The 21,965-nt window shown below is 33.6% G+C and overlaps 1 protein-coding gene and 1 long non-coding RNA gene across 5 annotated transcripts in view; one reads left to right on the plus strand and one right to left on the minus strand.

Moving 5' to 3' along the window:
* The window catches only part of GRID2 (glutamate ionotropic receptor delta type subunit 2), a 1,921,766-nt gene that overhangs the window by 1,879,729 nt on the left and 20,072 nt on the right, over window positions 1-21,965 (plus strand). The gene's annotated exons all lie outside the window — the stretch shown is intronic.
* On the minus strand, window positions 12,928-16,398 carry LOC141546096 (uncharacterized). The gene is made up of 2 exons (XR_012483229.1): window positions 15,881-16,398; window positions 12,928-13,974 (listed from the first exon to the last, which is right to left on the minus strand). It is a non-coding gene; the product is annotated as an uncharacterized LOC141546096 (long non-coding RNA).

A 21,965-nucleotide genomic window follows, 5' to 3' on the forward strand; every position in this document is an offset into this window, starting at 1 on the left:
GGCCTCAGCAAAACTTTTTAATCTTATATAGCATATGCCTTTTATAAATACATCAGCCTAGGTTTTGTAATATGATTGGGTAGCACTGAAAATATAAATTAGTTTAGCTAAACTGTCATTTTTACTATATTAGTCCTGACTATGCATGAACAATTAATATTTTTCAATTATTTAATCTGATTTTATTTGTTTAAAAAAGTTTTTTTTTTTAATAATTTTCTTCATATAATTCCTGGATTTGTTTTGGCAAATATACTTCCAGGCATTTAATACTATTTAGAGTAATTTTAAATGGGGTATCTTTTACTAACTCTTCTTGTAGGATTTTATTTATAGAAATGTTGATGATTTTTTGGTTTTACTTTATAGCCTGCTTTCTTGCTAAAAAGTATTGTTTCAACTAACTTTTTAGTTGAGTTTTGGGATTTTCCAAGTATATCATCATATTGTCTGAAAAAGAGAATTGCATTATCTCATCCCTTATTCTGAATGCTTCTATTTATTTTTCTTTTCTTATTGATATTGAAAAATATTGTCACACAAAGCAAAAGTATCATAGATTTACTTACACATTTTCAGGATGGAATAAGTTCAGGATATCAGAAAGCATTTACACTGATAATTGGCAAATAATTGGCAAAACTGAAATGATACACCATTCTGAATTTTTTAAAATGAAACTGTGTAAGAAATGTTTATATCTTTTGATGGAGAAACTTTATCTAACTAAAATGAAATAGTGCCCTAGCCATGAAAGTTGGACAACCTGCATTTGCATTCTGACTCTGAGACTTACTGCTTGACTGGATTTGGGTCTGATGCTTACCTCCATAGACTCTCAATTTCCTTATCTGTAATTTGAAAGGATTAGACTAGATGGCTTCAAATTTTAGATCCATGATGGCATAATGTTTTACATTATTATTCTACAGAGTTATTCTACAGAGAAATCTCTAGTAGAATCAATAATATTAAAAAGCTGTCTAAAATTTTTGGCTTAGAACACAATCATCTAAAAACTTTCAAACAATAAATGCATAGAAGAAGGAATCATTTGGAAAAGTAGCCATTATGTAAACTGAATTTTATAGCAGAAATTGACACTTTGCACAATAAAATCTAATTTATTTTACATTTTCAAGGATCTTACAAGAATTAACAACTTAAAGGACAGAACAGAATTTGGGGTCAGGCATTATCATTGCCAAGTTCAAAAATCTGAATTAGAAAATTTAGAAAAGTAAATTATCAAAGTTAAAAATTGATTTTTATAAGAAAGTCTAGAATTCTTTCTGCTTTTAAGGAAAAATGCCCAGAAATTTTAAATTATTATGGGAAAATATTCCTAGATCCAAAAGATAGCAAATATGTAAAATATAATGCCTGCCTTTTTTTACTTTATCAGAGAGAAATATATCTTTCAAATGTCTCCAAAACATTCCTTACTATATCGAGACATGAAAATGCATTGATAGTCAAAAGACTTAAACTTCTCCTGTCCTAACTCTGAGACTAGTTATCAACAGGCAAATTCCTTTACTTCCTCTGAACTTCTAATTTCTGTTTCATTTTTTAAATGGGAATAGTCCTACTATTATACCCACTACTAAGCTCCTTGGGTTTGAGGAAAGAAAATAATAATAAATCATAAAGTTCAATATAAAATTTGAACTATTATTGGTACATAGTTTTTGAATGCAAGAAAATAATACTTTTGTTAGCTCATTGTTTAAGGATTGAGAACTCTGCCCCAGATTGTGTACCAAGCAAGGGGCATTAATATTAGCTTTCCTTCTGATATTTGGTGGCCAGAGCTTTCAATTAGAAACTATAAAATGACCTGCTAGTATAGGGAGAATGATGTGATCACTGATCTTTTTCAGGTGTTAAATATGTTTAATCTCCATTCAAAAGAATTATTAGTCCCTTTAGTAACTTTTTTCATTCCATTAGCCATAATGGACAGAATAGACAAGTATCTTTCTCTCACAACTCCAAAAGGAACATCTTTTGAGTTTTTAATGTTTCAATATTATAATAAAAAGCTTAAAATAAAACTAATTCCAGGTTTCACATGTGCAGCATTCAATGGACTGTAGTGAAAAGGGATAAACTCTTTTGAAAAGCAGTTTGTAAAAGACAATTTAGAAAAGTTACAAGAAGTTGGGAACTTAGGATATCTTCAACATAAAGAAGATCCAATTCACTTCCAATTGATCAATGATGGACAGAAACAACTACACCCAGAGAAGGAACACTGGGAAGTGAATGTAAACTGTTAGAACTACTGTTTATTTACCCAGGTTACTTATACCTTTGTAATCTAATACTTAATGTGCAACAAGAAGATGGTATTTACACACATATATTGTATCTAGGTTATATTGTAACACATGTAAAATAAATGGGATTGCCTGTCATCAAAGAGATGGAGTAGAGGGAGGGAGGGAATAATTTGGAAAAATGAATACAAGGGATAATGTTATAAAAAAAAATTATTCATGCATATATAATGTCAAAAAATTTATAAATAAAATTTAAAAAAAAGAAGTTGGGAACTTAGGAAAGTCATTTATAAACAAGGTATTTATGAGAAAAAAAGTTAGATATTTGGATCATATCTTAGCAAGAAAGGAAAGGCACAACTAAAATATCTAGATTAAAAAAATTTATGATATATATGTCAACTCTACACAATCATACTTTTCATAGAAGAGCCATAAATACAATGGCATGTTGAAATTTCTTCATATTTCAGCAAATGGATATAAATGTGGTCTACAACAGAACACTATTTGCAAAAACTTGCATGATCAATTCTAATATCCAGTTCAAGAATACCTTCAATGTATGTGTCGATTATACTCATTAAAATTTTATATAAATGGGAAAGTAATAGGGGATGTAAGTCAATAGTTGTTCATTATCTCTTAATCATTATTTATATTAAGTTCTATGGCATTCCACTCTTGTAGTATATAAATGATAACTTTCTTCATATAGCTAACAAAAATTAGCAAACTTGATCATATGAAAATGAGAAGGAAAATAATTTTAAACCTTATATGTTTATATCAATGACAGAAAAAGTCACTGATGAAATATAATATTCACTATATTAAAAACTTTTCAATGCTTATTCTTGGTAGCACCCCATATTCTTTAATATAACCAAAATATATCTCACATTAAAGCTAGAAATATATACATATATACATATATATGTATGTGAAGATATCTATAACAGACATTTTTATGTGTTATCTTACCCCAGTCTGTGATTAAGTTTAGGGATTATTTTTCTTTTTTTCTTGCATTTGTTTTCATAGCACTTAGCATAGTGCCTTGCATATAGAAAGTACAAATCCTTCATCTAATCTAATCCAATCTTTGTAATAGTATATCAAAGTTGAACAGAATAGTCTGGTAAAACCAATAAAAAGTATATACTTACAGAAGGCCTATCTATTCAACAAAATCCTTTGGGAAAACTGGAAAATTGTTTGGCATGAAACAATGGCATACCACAGTCAGCTTTAACCTATATATAAAAATTTAATTTTCATATCTATAGTTACTACAGTTCTTGGTTAATCTGTTGGTTAATTCTCCTGGTCCTGCTTACTTTAGTCTGAATCAATTAATAGAAGTTTATTCAAGTTTTTGTTAACTGTCATTTTGTACAGAGCAATAGTATATTACTACATTCATAACCTATAGTTCGGTCAGCAATTTCCCCATTCACAAGCACTCACATTTTCTCAGATTTTTTTTTTCTCACCACAAAATCACAATGTAGTGAATATCTTGGTATATATGGAAACCTTTCCTTTTTGTCATTGTAGGAGGATTGCTGAGTTAAAGGGTATGGATAGTTGAGTGACTTTTCTCAAATAATTCCAAAGTGATGTCCAAAACTTCTTAAAGATTTTCCACTTGCAACCACTTTTTTGCTCAAGAAATTTTTATATGATCCTAAGTAGATAAATATATAAAATGAGTATACAAATCACACATTTCCTGATAATAAATCACAATTCCACAATCTCCACATTCAGTTACAATACCTCATATAGGACTGCAAATCACAGTTTAAGAAGTTGGGAATCTTAGACCAATTCACAGTTTTATTATCTATAACATATTAACAAAAAACTTCTACCATTGATTATTTCCATCTTATAGCATGCTACATTCATGGGTATGAAGTGAAACCCCAGAACTGTTGTCTACAGCTTATAATTCTTCCTTTAAGAAAGGTTTATTCATATATCCTTCAACCATTTGTAAAAGAAAGAGGAGCTTTTTGGCTTACATGTTCACCTCAATTCCTGACATAACCAAAAATTAACAAGTAATGAACTCTTAATCACCAAATCAAATAGAAATTTATCATCTCTATCCTTGACACTCTTGGCTCAACTAATATCCTGGAATATTCTCTCCTCTCTGTTCTTTGTAGTATACATCTCTCTAGGTTCTTTTCCTTCCTATTTGACTATATTATCTCAATCTCCTTTCCTGGATTATCAATTTATATTATGCCTTGTATTACTTTCAGGATTAGATAGGGAATTATAGCACTAGAATGTTGCATATAGTGTCAGGTTTTTTTTCTTTATGGTGTTTCTTTTTTAAAAGTGGTTGGTTTTTGTTTATGGTTTTTCTTTTTTTTTTTAAGAAAAATAATGAGAAAATTAATGGAGAAATAAGCATGGTTTTTTGTTATTTTAATGCATCAATGAAAAGACAACGTAAAGAGCCAGTCTCAAAGTCAGGAAGACCCATGTTCTAATGCTTCCTCTGCCATATACTGACTGTGTCACTAGTTGTCATTTAACTTCTCAGTGCTCCAGGCAACTAAAAGTTTAAGTTGTAATAAGAGTTGTTAACCTATAAATCAGGTCCATAAATCAATGAAAGTATAGGTCTAGTCTATACATATATATTTACTAGAAGCAGAATGAAGATTTTACTGTGACTTCAGGATTATTTACCCCCTATCAGATCTACAATGGCTTCTCTGTCTAATCTAAAGCTTATAAGATGATTTAGTGAAAAATGAATTGGAAAGAAAGATGTGCCTTTCAATAATCCAGCAAGCAAATGCATCAGTTTGGGGATTTGTTGATCTCCAATTGGCATCTGAATAGGATTCTCCCACCTTGGGATAAGAAGATTTTTATAATTAGCTTTATGTTTTTGTTTTATGAGACAACAGCTTTACTCATCTTTTTTTCTATATCTAATTTTTATTGTTATAATGAGTTTCCAGCAGTTCCAGGCAGTTATTGGTTGCAGAGGGGAAAATGCTTCTGTGCCATGATAGATCGCAGCTTTCACTGAAAGAACAATGATTTACTATGTTTTTTCCTGTATAGATGTGAATTTGTTATACAGTGACAGGCCCTTCCAATGCCATACTCACTCTCAATCTGACAGAGATCTAAGAATAGTGAATTAGATATATTAAAATAAAAATGCTCTCATTGCCAATCTAGTTCTATTCTTCAAAGTGAAGGAAATTAATTCAGGGCAGATTCAGTGGTGAGGCAGAAGTGAAGTAATCCTAGGATGGGCTCTGACTCCCAGGTTTAACTTCATACTAGCTTCAAACTATCATCCCCACAAGTTGTCAAACTTGGACAACCTTCCCATTGCTCTCCAAATCCATTCACTACTTTAGTTATACTTTCAAGAGTTTACAATCTACCATTCTATTTATTTTAGTAGACAGAGCCCCAGTCTGGGAAGTATCAAAGACTGACCCCACAACAGCACTTAGAAAGCTCTTTGAGAGAGAGAAATTTAAAATGGATTGTCAATGGATTCCTCTATAACATCTGCAGCATCTGATTTAGGAGGTTAGAACAGAGATACTCAATCTTTAGGAGTAAGCTTTAACTCTGATCCCTTAATACTATATTCTTTGAGGATTCATAAATACAGTCCACAGGCCATCATTATCAATTCAATTACGCTGTACTTCAAAATGTCTCTCTGGGTGCCTCACCAGTGAACATATATAAAGCATCTATTATGTGCCAGACACAGTGCAAAGCCTCAGAGATGCAAAGAAAGGTAGAAGATACTTTCTGCCCTCAAGGACTTCACAATCTAATGGTCTAATTAATGGAGAAGACAACAGAGGGGTGGGAGAAGATGAGGTAATCGGAATAAGAATATGGTCAAACCCAGAGGATTATAGCTGAGTGAAAAACAAAAAGATGGCTGGCCTAGGTACTTTATGGTAGAATGGTCCAATCAGAAGGTAAAGGGGCCTCAGGGCAGAGAGTACTGGTGAAGTATGAGCTTCAGGGCTAGGATATTGAGGTTCCTCAGCACATGGTGAAGTCCAGAAGAGACTAGGTGAGTTAAGCGGCATAGGAGAAAGGAAGCCTCAGGATCTCTCTTGAAGCTGAGCCAAGGAGTTCATATCAATCTCCTTCAGCATATCCTCTTTCTGATGTCTATTGTAAGCTTCCTTCATCTCATCCTAGCTCCCAAGAAACCATGGTCTTGAGCAAGTTCTTATATAGTGTTTTTGAATTAATAGGGACATCAAAGGTCTCTTAGACCAAACCATCCCAAGAAGGGGTCATCCAGGTTGAAGAATGTGCTTCTGTAATTTCCATCCTTTCTGCCTTTTTATCCCTTTCTATGTCAAAACAGGGCAAGTCTAATCATACAACAGCCTTTCAAACACTTGATCTTTGGTCTATCCCCATGGTCTTTCCTTCTCCCTCATTCTGGATATTTTTCTTATCTTAAAGTAGCCTGAAATCACATTCACTTTTTCTGCTGGCTATATAGTATTCTTGATTCATGTTGACATTTTATTCCACACCGAAATGATGGCATAGCCAATAGAGTGCCGAACCTGGAGTCAAGAAGACCTAAATTCAAGTCCAGCCTTAGAGTAACTAGGTGATTCTTAAGCAAGTCATTTAACTTTCTGTGCCTCAGTTTCTTCATCTATAAAATGAGAAAAACCATACCATTATTCCTACTCTCATATTATAATATACTACCTAGAATGGTATTAATTATTATTAACACATAGAATTTAAATCATAGATCTAGAATTAAACTACATTAAATCTACATAGAATGTAAATGGCTTGTTGAATAATCTTCATGAATCCCAATGTCTCAACGTCTCCACCATACCACATTGCCCTTCCTATGTGTTACCAATTTTATTTCTGAACATACCAACCACTCAATCCCACAGCTGATTGTTCCATTCTCAAGTTTCCCCTCTGAGTTATTGAAATCTTCAATAATATCCTCAAGTAAACATTTTAAACTAGAAAACTCTTGCTATTATTATAGAAAAATAAAGCAGCTCTTCACAAGCAGCACCATGGAATTATGGGATGAAGCAGTTATTTTATAACTACTTTAGTTAAAAGTTCCTCCAGACAATTCCATTTAAATACTTGCTCATATTTTCACCAGTCGCATAGCAACTTGGAAAAGTATACTGTGCTTTTTAAATCTTTTGGTAAATTCCCCCACTCTAATAACTCCTGAAAACCTCTGGAAAGTGAATAGCCATTCTGACTGCTTGGAGAAAATAGATAAATGAGCTAAGGTAATAGATAAGTTTCATTAAGAAGATGGAATAGAATAATTCCCAGCCTATCTCCCATGCATGGGAAAAACTAAATTGTAGTGTGGCAGTAACACATAATTTATTCCTTCTATGCAGACTTGGATTCATTTCATTGCCACTTTGCAACACATTGTATTAATTTTTCATAATCTCTTTTTACACCCATGGTATATCAGACAGTTTGAAGCTCAGCCAGAAAGAAAACAACAAGCTAAAGATTCTGGCTTCCTAATCAGGAATTTTCATAATGCTGCTTAGGATACTATAATTTCCAAGTAAATGGTTATATATGTGCCCAGATATTTTTAAGGGAATCTTTTTCTTTTAAACCCAAAATTAATGATAGGTTTTCCCTTTTAGAAATCCTTGACTCCATATCACATAGAATGAAGATATACACAAAGGCAAGAAGATCCATACACATCTTTCTAGAATCCAAATGGCACCTTATGCTTGCAGATCCCAGCCACAACAATGAGAGATTATGTGTTGAGCCTAACAGATCCAAGTCATTGTGGAAAATACATATATATATATATATATATATATATATATATATATATATATATATATATATATATATATATATATATATATATATATATATGTTAGATAGAGCCCTATTCCCTGCTGGTGGATTGCATTTTCATTTAGAATTGATTTATTTCCTACTTTGTGTGTTCCAAAAGACCAATTCAGCTACTTTCTCCTAGTCAAACATTTCTCATCTTCTCTCACACCATCATCTTCATTAAACTATCAAACAGTGTTTTCATATTAAACCATAATTTAATGTCATCTCATGGTGATTATTAGTTTAACAAGACCCCCAGATTTTAATAACTTCTTATGATTTGGAAATTATTTTAAAGTCCTTTTTAGAGCCAATATTGTTATCCTTTCCTATAAAATTTTCCCCTAACAGTTGCATCACCTCTAAAGCTTATATCTCCTATTGATGGATGAGGTGACTTTCCTAAGATTAGGTAATTATTAACTAATAGAACTTACAACTCCAGTGTTTATGGAACAGTAGTTAGCTATAATGTAAATAAAATATAAATGATAAAGTATTAGAATTTTGTGTTTTAATAATGGGATCTAAACACCAATGACTTGAACCTATTTTTAATCATAACTTTCATATTTTGTGACCACCAGAAAAGCCAAGGATGTCCAATTATTTAACTAATTTCATGTTACAAATTATAAACAATTAATCTTTACTGAATTTTAGTCCAAATGCATATATTACTAACTCTAGATATAGGAGTATTTGTCCAATAACATGTGCATTTTATCCAATTAGTCACTGATTCTGTGATAAAGAATATTCAGGTATAAGTCATCCTCCAAAAACATTATAATTTAGCCAACAATATATGATTCACACATTGTTTCATTTATTCATACCTCTTTCATAAAATTCCCTATTCCCAGTACTTTTGATGACCTTTGTTAGATTGAATATTTTTTTCAAGTGATGACAATTTTTTTAATAAATTGTCTGCTCCGTGATGAATTGAACTAGCTACATCCAGCTAAAGAACTCTGGGAGATGACTATGAACCATTACCTAGAATTCCCAATCCCTCTATTTTTGTCTGCCTGCATTTTTTATTCACAGGCTAATTGTATACTATTTCAAAGTCCGATTCTTTTGGTACAGCAAAACAACTGTTTGGACATGTATACATATAATGTATTTAATTTATACTTTAACATATCTAACATGTATTGGTCAACCTACTATCTGGGGGGGGGAAGAAGGGGAAAAATTGGAACAAAGGATTTGGCTATTGTCAATGCTGTAAAATTACCCATACATATATCTGGTAAATAAAAACTATAATTAAAAAAACAGAAAAGAAAAAAGGCCCTTTGGTGTACTATTAGTAGAGTTATAAAGTGTTTCAAACATTTGTAAAAGAAATTTACAATTCTACCACAAAAGTTACTCAACTGTGCATGCCTTCTGACTTGATGATACCAATACTATGCCTATATCACAAAGAGAATAAAAAAATAAAGAGAATCCATACATAAAACTAAATAAATAAATAAATAAATAAATAAATAAATAAATAAATAAATAAATAAATAAATAAATACATTGTCTGCTCCTATGCTTAGGCCATGTATCCTTTAGGAACTGGGTGCCCTTTTGAATTTGTAACAGCTCTTTGTAAGATTTAAATAAAAAGTTTTATCTGATATGTTTACTTTGAAGTCTTTAATATGTTTTGTTTTTGTTTTTGTTTGTTTTGTTTTTGTTTTTTTGCTAAGGCAATTGGGGTTAAGTGACTTGCCCAGGGTCACACAGCTAGGAAGCGTTAAGTGTCTGAGGCCAGATTTGAACTCGGGTCTTCCTGAATTCAGGGCTGGTGCTCTATCCACTGCACCACTTAGCTGCCCCCTTTAATATGTTTTTAAAGTCAGAATATTAATATGGTTAGTTTTATTTCAGAAATTATAATACAGCAATATAGCCATTTTTGTTTACTAACTCCCAAAACCTTTACCTAGAACCAAAAACGACAGACAGAAAAGACCAAAACCCTAGGCCCTTTTCTCAGGGCCACAAGGCCTAAAAAGGAAAGAGAAGAACCCTTACCTTCCCTCTAGGTTATTTTATAATGCTGGTGCTGTAGATGAACAGAACCCTCCACATCCTCATTATGCCGCCAAGAAGAGAAAAAAAAAACAAAACAAAACTATCTTGCTCTGATCGTTTTAGAGATGTAACCCATTCCGGCTATGCAGCCAGTGAGAAAAATATTGCTTCTACCCATGTGGAAGGGAAACAGGATACTTTTCCCAGGAATGAATCCTTATTTTCTTTCAAATAAGTGCCTCTATTTTGGTGATTCAAGCATGTGCTAAATCCAGCAAATTCAATGTTACTTTCCAAGCTGCCTTGCTATGCTGAGTTTCCTTCTGGGCTTCTTTTTTTTTCTTTTAGATTTTTTAAAAGGTACTTCAATAACCTCATGGTTTTCTTTTCCTCTTTTTAGAAGGCCAATACTACTGCTAGTCCCCTTTCCCCTCCAAGTTGCACCAAAACTAGAAAGAAAAGAAACCAACCTTTGTAACAAATATGCATAAAGTAAAACATATACTGTCCAAGTGGAAAAAAGACTTATGCTGAGGATTAATTTCTCTATTTGAAACTTTTATCAGAGAAGTTTGTTGCAAAGATTTTCCCCTCAGTACCCTAAATTTATTCTAATTTTAACTGCATTTATTCTGTTTGTATAAAAAAAAAACTTTTAATTTTATATAATCAAATTAACCCATTTCACCTTTCGCCAATCTGTTTATGATATCACCTTCATTTATAAAACATAAACCTAATTTCACCTTATCATAGTATACCATATTAAAGTGAGTCTATGTCTAGTTTCTTCTGGACTACTCTTTAGCTTTTCCTACAGTTTGTTTTTGTTGTTGTTGTTAATCAAATAGTGAACTCTGTTCCCAATAGCTAGGCTCTTTGGATTTATCAGACACTAGTACCTGTGTTCATTTATTTCTTTATATTATGTGCCTAATCAGATCAAAGGGACATCTAGGTGACACAGTGGGGATAGAGCACTGGGCTTAGACTCAGGGAGATTAATTTTCATGAGTTCAATCCAACTTCCAACACTTATTAGCTTATTGACCCTGACCAAGTCACTTAATTCTGTTTGCCTCAATTCTTCATCTGTAAAATGAACTGGAGAAGGAAATGTTTACCAAGAAAATTTCAAAATAAGTTAATGGGGGTCGGGCATAACTGGAAAAAAATAATTGAACAAAAAAATCTGACCAATCTCTCAATTTTTTTAACTCAACACCAAATTGTTTTGATGATTATAATTTTGTAGCATTATTTGAGGTCTGGTACTACTATTCCTTCCCATCTTTTAAGATTTATTTTCTGATATTCTTGACCTTTTTTCTTCCAGATGAGTTTTGTTATTTCTTCTAGCTCTATTAAGTAATTCTTTGAAAGTTTGATTGTTATTTCTTCTCTGAGTAATACACACTTTCTTTTTCTTCCTCCTACCTTTAATATAAGGACATATCTATATCCCTAGAACCAAGTCAAGCACATAAGAGTTTAATAAAAAGAAAGTGGATCTGAGGTCAGAGGACCTGAGTTTCACTCTTGCCTAGATTGTCACTTGATTTCTATAGATTTGGATTCCTTTATCCATATGTAAAAGTGGTTGCATTTCATAAAGCATACATGGGATTGGGCCTTTGGGGGCCATCTCATGGAACATAAACTGAGGGGTACAACCCCTAATACTTGTAAAATGATACTCAAAAGTCCTTTCTAACTCTAAATCTATGATACAATAAGATACGTCACAAGAGAGCACATTTTAAATTGACAGTGATTTGAGGGTAACATTGATAGAAAAGACCAAAATAGTTGAGGAGGAAAGTCTTGAAGATACAGGACTTAGGTGAACACAATACATTCTAAGAAGATAGAAAAACCTGCAAAGAAGTATCCTGATAAGAAAAGAACAACATATTCAAGAGACAGAATAAACTATTTGTTTCCCCTAAAGTTAGACATGTCCAATTTAATGATCAACCAAAAAATAAAAATCACTTTAGAAAAACTTATTTTAAATCAAATTTACTCTAAAATAAGGGATATTTACAGTCTTCAAATAGCTCCTAGACATGTTGAAAGCTTTTTAATACTCCTTCACTATATTTCTTTCTTTACTTAAGAACTCAAAGCACTTTACTAACATTCTGAATAATAACAATACTCTAGTAAAGCAAGGAGAAAGAAAATATCACTAACAGCTGGAAAATGTAATAAAAAGATATGATAATTTTCCAAAATTGTACAATTGGAAAATGAAATAGCTCTAGCTTGTCCTCAACTTCTGACCTTTATTTAAGAATTTTATCCTTTAGATCATTTTTATGCTAATGTTATTTCTACTAGAATTTTAATATATGTCCATCCTTTTAAAAAATCAATAAGTGAAACATTAATTCACTTTTCTAATATGAGTGTCTAACCATGAATTTTAAAATATGATTCAACTTACACAAATTCAATTTTATATATAATTTTCAGGAACATGACTAATATATATTCCAGATCATCCTTTTAATCATTTTCTACCCTTTTAACGATTCTGTGTCAATCAAGATAAGGTTTACCAATTTTTATCCTTTTCCCTACCTCACAAATGGACACTTGCATATATCCAAAAAAGGTCCAAGATTATTTAGGAATCCTCTCAACTGCCCAATTTAAGATCTAGTTTTCAGATTGAAATACACATACATTCTGCTAAACAAATCCAATTTTACTTTATTGCATATTTTATCCATTACAATTTTGAGAGGCTTGAACAAATAGAAGTTTTGCATTGCCTAAAGTGTAACTCCAAGTAGAGATGATTGTTGCTATTTTTCTCACACAAGAATGAAAGGAGTTGGCTTTCCCCCTCTTTCCTCTATAACCTAAATAGCACACTGTGCTTTAGGAGGAAGGAAGAACATTTTAAAAGATCACCAAAAGTGTTCTCTTTCCAATTGCAATTTTACCCTCTGTTTCAGTGGGAGCCATTATGTAGACCTTTTCAGCTATCCGGCATCTTTCCAGGTTGCTTTCATTATACTGATTATCTATTCATTTGCCGCCCAGCACTCATTTTATGAACGATCATGTCTGCTTTTTCTATGAGTGCTTGACTTTTAATGCTAGCATAAACACATAAAATATATAATAATTAAAGTTTACTAGTCACTACAAGTTTTGAGATCCATCTTGCTTCTAATTTTATTTTTTTTAAGGAACCACTTATGAATGGATGAAAAATGGTTTTATACATCCACTTAGAGCATCACAATACTATAGCCCTTTTCCTTGAAAATTATAGAGAGTAAGAGAGAAAAGGAAGTCAGAGAGAGATGCAATTTGAATGATTGAGTGGTTACAGTATATTCTAACAAGATTCATCTACTTCTCCAAAATGCTCAGAAAGCATTCCAGCATCATATTTCAGGAAGTTCACAAATCTCTTTTCTAAATGGTATGTACAAATGTATCTAGAAAAATCTTCACTAAAGTCCCTCTCCTACTTCATACTGATACAGAGAGAACTATAGGTCCCCGAAGAGTGTACCAGCAGAGCATAAACCCCATTAAATCCCATTCAGCTGGAAAGGCTTCAGTGGACAAGTCTGATGTTACAACCTGCAGAGCAGCATACCTGCTGCCTGAAGACCAGCTTCCAAAGCTTCAGATATGAATGGTATTCACAATATTATTGTGAATTGTAGGTCCTTGGATTAAATAGAAATACAACGTCTTTAGAGTTCAGTTTCCTCATCTGTAAAATGAAAACATTAGGTTAAATGGTCTCCAAGATTCCTTTCAACTCTAACTCTGGCACCTAGTGTTGTAGTGGATAGGGCTCTAGGCTCAGACTCAGAAATACTTGTATACAAATCCTACATGAGAAATTGGGTAACCATGTTACCCTGATAAAGTAAAGTCACTTTATCTCTCTCAGCATGTTTTCTCATTGGTAAAATAGTATGGGGAGGAGGGGAGGAAATAGCACCTACAGGTGAGAATGTGAGAATCAGATTGTGAGAATCAGATAAAATAACATGTTATGTGCTTTGCACATTGAACTGCAAGAGATATTATTTAATTGAGATATTCTCTTTGAGATTCCTGTTAAATTCTGGGACTAGGTCAACCGGACAACTGGAAAAGTTTTATATTATAAAGACAGGTAATTTCATGCAATGTTGATTTACAATGAGTAGCATATTTTTTGAAATATGATTTCCTTATTTCGAATACACAACTTTGTTTTGATAACATTTATAATGTCCCCTAAATGTCTCATAGTAATGAATTCATTTTCTGTTTACTGTAATAGCACAGGAATTAATGAACTCATGTGATATTCATATGGTTCTCTGAGAAGGTCGGAATATGTTTGCTGATGCCATAGTATTTGTAAGTGTATACAATAGTTTTCAGTTTCCCATGGGAGAAGGGATTTAGCAGATTTTGGATTAATAAAATGCAAGCTTAGAAAGAAGAGGGACATAAGCTAACCTCTTACTCTATTCACTTTTTCAGAGATAATAAAGTTCATTTGGAAATTTGATATTTTGGACAAATGTCACAATTTTATGCTGCATCAAAACCATGGAAAATAGATGACATAGGAAAAAATATAAAATGATGAATTTAGAGAAACAAATTTTATGAGTCCAAGATAAAGAAATTGAAACTAGAAAAATGGTTCTTATAGCACAGACTTGTTGAGGGAAAAGAATGGTGGGATTTGCAATCGTAGCTCAATGTGAGTTAAGTAATATTGTCTACCCAAAATGCTTTACTTGATCTTAGATTGCATCCACATTGCTGGAGTATGCTTAACCAGAAAAAGGGCCATGTTAGTAAAGCCACATCTACAACATTGTATATCGCTTGTTTCACATTTTTGAGCATTACCTTAATAAACTAGATCCCATCCACAGAGGACTTGAAAAAACAGAGAAGATGGGAACAGGTGAAGAGAATCCTAGTTACTTATTTTCAAATATATGAAGTTTAATCATCATTTGATAACCTATGAATGAAATCCCTCTAGAATGAGAATGGTGTAGATCAGAAGGGTCAAACACAATTCCACAATGTAGACTAAACCAGACTAAAAAGTAATTGGGAAATATTTGATAAAATAAATAAAAAATACAATATAAAAGTAAATTTCTAGGGTTTAACATCAATATATGGCCTTCAAAGTTCCTTATTATAGTGTAGGGATTCTATTTGACTGACAGCATTGGCATAGAGCATGGGGGCACTGGTATGAGACTTGGGAAAATTTGAGTTCCTACAGCTGTGGGATCCTGGACAATCATATAAATGTCAGATGGAAAGCATTAGAAATGATGGCTGCTAGAATGTAGAATGCCTCCCCTATGTACTTAATCAGGGTCATAAAAGTGAAGATGACCATGGATCGTCTATCACTATAGACTTAATGTTCACACAAATCCCATTGAGAACCTTGACACATTTATAACATGTACCAAAGCGGCGGAATGCTGTGTGGAAGGAAGTTTGTTTTTGCTTTTGTTTTTGTTTTGTTTGTTTGTTTGTTTTTTCTGATCAGGAATCAACCTATAACCTTTAATGCTTTGATCAATTAAATCATTTGGTTTAGGCAGTCAGTTAATAACTATTTATAATGGTACTTTGGTACTCACTGTTAATTGGTTCCAGAAGGCACAATGAGTGGCAGAAATGACAAGTACCAAATGAATTTTTCCCATAAGGAGTCCATCATCGGTTTATAGCCTAACTACCCCTCCCCACCCAATTCCCAAAGGGGCAAGTTGGACTTCCAGTTTTGGAGAAACACACCAGTCCAATTCAGTCAGGCTTCTCCCTTCTTGACTCAGTTCACTTTCTGAGAGGAACCTTAATCTTTATATTCTTCTCCCACTACAAGCCATCTAAGCTTGGGGATGGGTGGGAAGATGCCGCTTATGGATGTAGAAGGTCATATCCTTGGGCACCTAGGGCTCTAGACATTTCTATAACCACTGTTTCTCCTGCTGAGCACACTAGCCACCCTGTTCCCCTTCCAGTACTACTATTTTGGGAGCCAGGAGACTACATGCTGAAGCCCTATTATCCTGCAGGAACTGCCCCTCCATCTTCCTACCATGCACAACCTCACCATCATGGGCTCCAGCCTGACAGTCCTGTGCACTACTGCCTCTGCTAGGGACCAGCTGCCCAGGGCAACAGCATTGATGGTGAGAACCTTGGTCAACCTCACATTCCTATTGCACAATCAAAACAACAACCAAGATGGAGTGCCCTCAACCATCAAGTACTGAGGCATTTTTTTTCCTCATTGAACTATGTCAAAAACTGAATTTCACAAGTTTTGAAGTGCCTGCTATAGACTATGTACCTACTGTGTGCCAAACCCTGACCTAGAGATACTTCCCTCCTCCCCCCAAAATAGTAAAAAGGCAGTACCAGCAGACATTTGAGATAAGCCACCTGGAATTTTGTGACTCTATGGTATTTCAGAGCCTCCAGTCCTAATGGCAAGAAATGAAGGAGTGGAGCTATGACACTTTTATTCAGGACATAATAATTGGAAACTGAAGCATAATAATCCAGGGATACTGAGGCATAAAACCAGTACAATAATACATGGGGACAATGACCTAAACAACAAGGGATGTTTTTTAGAATGCTACCTTTCAGAAACGTACATATTTTATTGACAGAAAATTTAGTCAATTAGTTTATGCTCTTCATTTTACAGATGTGTACAATGACTCAGAAAGGTTAATTATTTGTTATCAGCTAGTGATACACAGATGACAAAGGATGGATTAAAACCTTAAACAAGTTACTTACCCCCCTCAGTATCTCAGTTTTGTCATCTGTAAAGTAGGGATATTATTACTACCTTCTACCTCATAGGGTTGTTGTGAAGTTCAAATGAGATAATATTTGCATAATTTTAAGTTCGTTGCCTAGTTTATAGAAGTTGCTTAATAAATATCTGTTTCTTTATCTTGCTTTTGTAACCTCAACACAGCACAGTATCTTACTTATATTTTCTCTAATTGCCCTATTTGGTTAATAGTCTTTATTCTTCCTAACTTTCCTTTTATCGTCAAATATATCATCGTTATCCTAGTCATGTGACCCATGTGGTAACTGCTCAACTCACTCTTCTCTTCTATATCCAATTGGTCTAAGTGATCAAATTATGTCATTTTCCTCTTAATTATTGTGATTTTCAGTAGCTATTCCCTATATTTGGAACATTCTCCCTCCTCATTTCTGCCTCCTAGTTTCCTTCATTTCCTTGAAGTTTCAGCTAAAGTCCCACAAAACATCTTCATTCCTCCTTAATCTTAATGCCTTCCTTCTGAGATGATCCCTAATTTTTCCTTTCTGTATCTTATTTGCATATTGTTGTCCACATATTATCTCCCCAACAGGCTGTGAATTCCTTGGGAGCAGGGATTTGTTTGTGTGTGGACTGACTAAATTGAATCTTTTTAATAACTTAATAAGTGTCCTAATTAAATAAATGTGAAAACTGAGGCTCAAAGAAGTTAAATAATTGACTTCAAGTCGCAGAGATAAAAGCAGGGCAGAGATTTGGACCCAGAGCCTTCTACTTCAAGTCCAGAACTCTCTCCACTACCACAAGTACTCCATCCATTTAAGAGTATGAGAAAGAAAACAGGGCAAATGATAACTGCTTTAGATAAGAGAACCATTCTTTCCCTATCATTGTAGAGTCTAGGATTCTAGCCTTACCCTAATTCAAGCTGCATTGCTTTTTAGGTTCTTTAGAAATGATTACTTGTTAAACTGCTTATTTTCAAAACATCCATAAATGCAGGAAGTGACTTTTAAGGAACTTGTATGGCATGTATTAAAATAAACAAATTCTTAATTTTTTTCAGTTTATGTCACTAAGTCATACAGTAGAAGAGTCCAATATAAAGAAATGACTTTCTTTTGCCCTGTCAACCAAATATTTAAACATATTTCAAACTTCCACTCACTGCATTTTTAAGTAATAGGTAAAAAGACTCACCACATTAAGTTGTTCCATTTGTTTGAGGTGAAAAACAACTAATAAATTCTCAGTGACAGATATTTTTATCTATTTTTAAAGGCATATGAATATACTATATTTGATTCAAGGTGATGAACATTTTTGGGCACCTAATAAACGTCAAGTATTTCTCAATGGAGGAAAAAAGGAAAGGAAAGTATTTGAAATTCAGAGTTTTAAAAATGAATGTTAAAAAATATTTTTACATTTAATTGGGGGGGAAATAAATAATAAATAAATATATCAAGCAATGTACTATGCTAAGAATACAAAGACAAAAATAAAACAATCCTTGCTTTCAAAAAATTTACATTCCATCATGAAGAATAACATGGAACATATATAAAGACATATACTAAGTAAATACCAGGGAGAGAAGCATTTATACCAAGGAGTATCAGAAAAACTTTCATATGAGAAAAATCTACCTCCCACATTTTTAGATAGTGGAACTGAAGCCAAAATAGGGTGAGTTATTTGCCAAGAATATATAAGCATTAAGTAGTAAAACCAACCAACAATCTTTCCATTTTACAGTGATTTATCATTTATTCAAATTGGATATTACTTGTCAGATCCACTCCTTTGATAAAATGATCTACCACTTGTGGAAAAAAGAAAAAATTTCAGATTGATCAAATATAGCTGCCTTCCTTCTTTGCGGAAGAAAGGGACTATAGATGTGACATATCAAATATACTCTAAGATTTGGTCAATATGTTGGTTAGTTTTGTTAAAACTGCTTGCTTTCTGCCCTCCCTCCCCCTTTTTTAAGTTTTGTTATCATTCTAGAGAGGGCCTATTTTGGCTTCAGTTCCACTATCTAAAAATGTGGGAGGTAGATTTTTCTCATATGAAAGTTTTTCTGATACTCCTTGGTATAAATGCTTCTCTCCCTGGTATTTACTTAGTATATGTCTTTATGTTATCATATATTTATGATTTATGATTATATTTATTATATCCCTCCCCCTTTTTTAAAGTTTTGTTATCATTCTAGAGAGGGAAAAAATATGCATTCTAAAACATAATATTTTATAACATCTATTGTTTTAAAAACCAAAAGTAATATTTTAAAAAATAAAAATAAAAGTAACATTTTTAAAAGTAAATGCAGAGAAAGACAGAGAGAGACAGAAAGAGAAAAAGAGAGAGACACAGAGAGACAGACAGATAAGCACAGAGAGATGGAGAGAGAGAGAGAGAGAAAAAGAGAGAGAGAGAGAGAGAGAGAGAGAGAGAGAGAGAGAGAGAGAGAGAGAGAGAAAGGGAGACGGAGAGGGAGGGAAAAAAGCAGCAGCAGCTTCTCAACTCTGAAAAGTATCACATTACTTGTCAAGAAGTTCAAACTTTCCCTAGCCAATGAAAACATTTCTATTATCATTAAGTAAATTCCTTTGTGTTCTCATGAATAAGCTTTCCTTTCAAAGAAATTATCTGATCAATCTGTTAGGACATAAGAAACAAAAAATATTAGATTGTGGTGATAAAAGCTCAGGCTTACTATGACACCCAGAGACCAATCATAGAAGCAGTTCAGGGTTAGAAGACACTTTTCTTCTGCTAGGAAGCACTGCCATCTGGTGGACTTTTCTGATGACAATTTGTTATTTTCCTCTCCTGTATCAACTTAACATATTAGGCTACTTAAAAGTATAGGGATGGGAGAAAGGATTTTTTTTTTTTTTTTAGTCACAAGCTTATCTGTGAATAACAGGAGAATTTCTCTCTGTCACTCATCTTGCACATATTATTTAAGAGCAAGGTTTTTCCTTCATTTATAATCTGTTAATTAAAAGCAATTACATTCATTTACTGATGTAAAACTTCTTCATTCTGTCTTGGGACAAGAGTGAGTAAAAAGTAACAGAGTCAAAAATTTTCACACAAAAACTAAACTGGTCTTTAAAACAAGCCACCTTTATCTGACCCCCTAGAAAGGGGTATTTGTATAATTGGATGTTTTTCAGGAGAGTGTCTAAGGTTACAGAGATGGAGATAGCCCCATCAGGATAGAAGTGCAGCATATAGGAATAATATCTTAAACTGCAAAGACCTCACAAACCACCAAAGTGAAACCCCTTCTTTTATATATAAAGAAAGCAATGTCCAGGAAGATCAAATGAGCTCACAGAAAGTAAAACTATAGAATTAGTATTCTTTCCACTGTACTAAGTACTGAGTCCTTCTAAAGAAAATTTACTTTATTCCCCCCACATATCACATACCTTGTCCTCATGTGTGATTTAAAAAATATTGGCAGAGCAGGGCAAATTTCAAAGCATACCCACAAATCACCTTAAAATAAATTCAGTTGATATGGCTGGCAATACCCTGGAGCAAAAAGCTATATGAAAGAAAACAAAAACAAAAAAAACACCAAACAAACCTCATGATGTTATCTAGAAAAAACAAATTCTACAAGTCTACTTTGATGGGAAGAGTCAACCATTTATCTAATTATGCTAACTAATTAAAGCCTAATATCCATATTTTTCCTAAATGTTAAAAGTCAAGTTCCCCTAAATTTCCCTGCCTTGACATGAAAGCTAGCCCATATTATTGTTATATCTATAGCTATTAGTGTTTATTGGCGTCCTATACTCAAAATCTTCTCCATGATCCTACTGCCTTATCTCCCAAACTGAACTTAAAGACTATTAGGTGCATTCATATTAACAGGCTGAGAATGTTAATTGATGTGGTTTCAAAGTCTCCAGGAAATCTCTCTAGCCACACACAAAAAAACCAATGAAACAAAACAAAACAACAAATCCTTGCCTAAACCAGCCTTTTATATAAATTTCTAAAATTATATTTATTCCTTAACTTAAATGTTTCTATTATTCTCCATTAAAACAAAAACATCCCCAGAAAGGCAAGACAGTATATCTTAAAAGTAATGAAAAGGGACAGCGGAGTCAAGATGGTAGAGAAGATACATGCAAATTTCTAAGCTCCCTTCTACCCTCAATACCAACTAGTTAAATCAGCCTCAAAAATAACACTGAACTGATAGAAACCACAAGGATTAGAAGCACAACTTACCAGCCAAAGAGAATCTGGAATTTCGACAGAAAAGGTCAGTACTGAGGGGAGGAAAAAAAGACCGGCACAGACAGGGTTGGACTAGGGGCAAGCACATTGTGCCAAATGGGCTGGGGAGAACTCTGGGATCAGAGAAGCCACTGAGATAGGGGAATCTGGCATAGCTGATAGCTCTACTCTGCTTGTAAAACAGCAGATCAGAAGAGAAATCAAAGCCACTTTATAACAAAAAGCCAGAAAATATAATCACCCCAAACTGGAAGTGACCCAACAGCTATCTCAGCACAGCTATGCAGCTGCCTTCTGCTGTCCAGGGCTTTTCCTTGGGGCAGTTAAGAACCTGAACAGTGGGGACACAGCCAGGGGCAGCCTCTAATCCACATATTGTGGGGCTCAGCCTGAGGCAGTGGAATTCTTGCAGTAGCAAAACTCTCACAGCAGCAGAATCCCAACAGCAGCAACTGTGCTTCCTGGGCAGAGACTTCCGGTTTGAGCACAGGGGCTTTTTGCGCATCAGCTGCTAATATGCACGGCCCCACAGGAGGCTTTGGCTGGGGTTTGTGATGCTTTTACAATTCAGCCTCTAGCCTCGGGGCAGTCACTAGGCCACACAGTAGGGGTCCTTCACTGGGCACTCCTTG

The sequence above is a fragment of the Sminthopsis crassicaudata genome, chromosome 6, assembly GCF_048593235.1.
Source record: "Sminthopsis crassicaudata isolate SCR6 chromosome 6, ASM4859323v1, whole genome shotgun sequence".
NCBI lineage: Eukaryota > Metazoa > Chordata > Mammalia > Dasyuromorphia > Dasyuridae > Sminthopsis > Sminthopsis crassicaudata.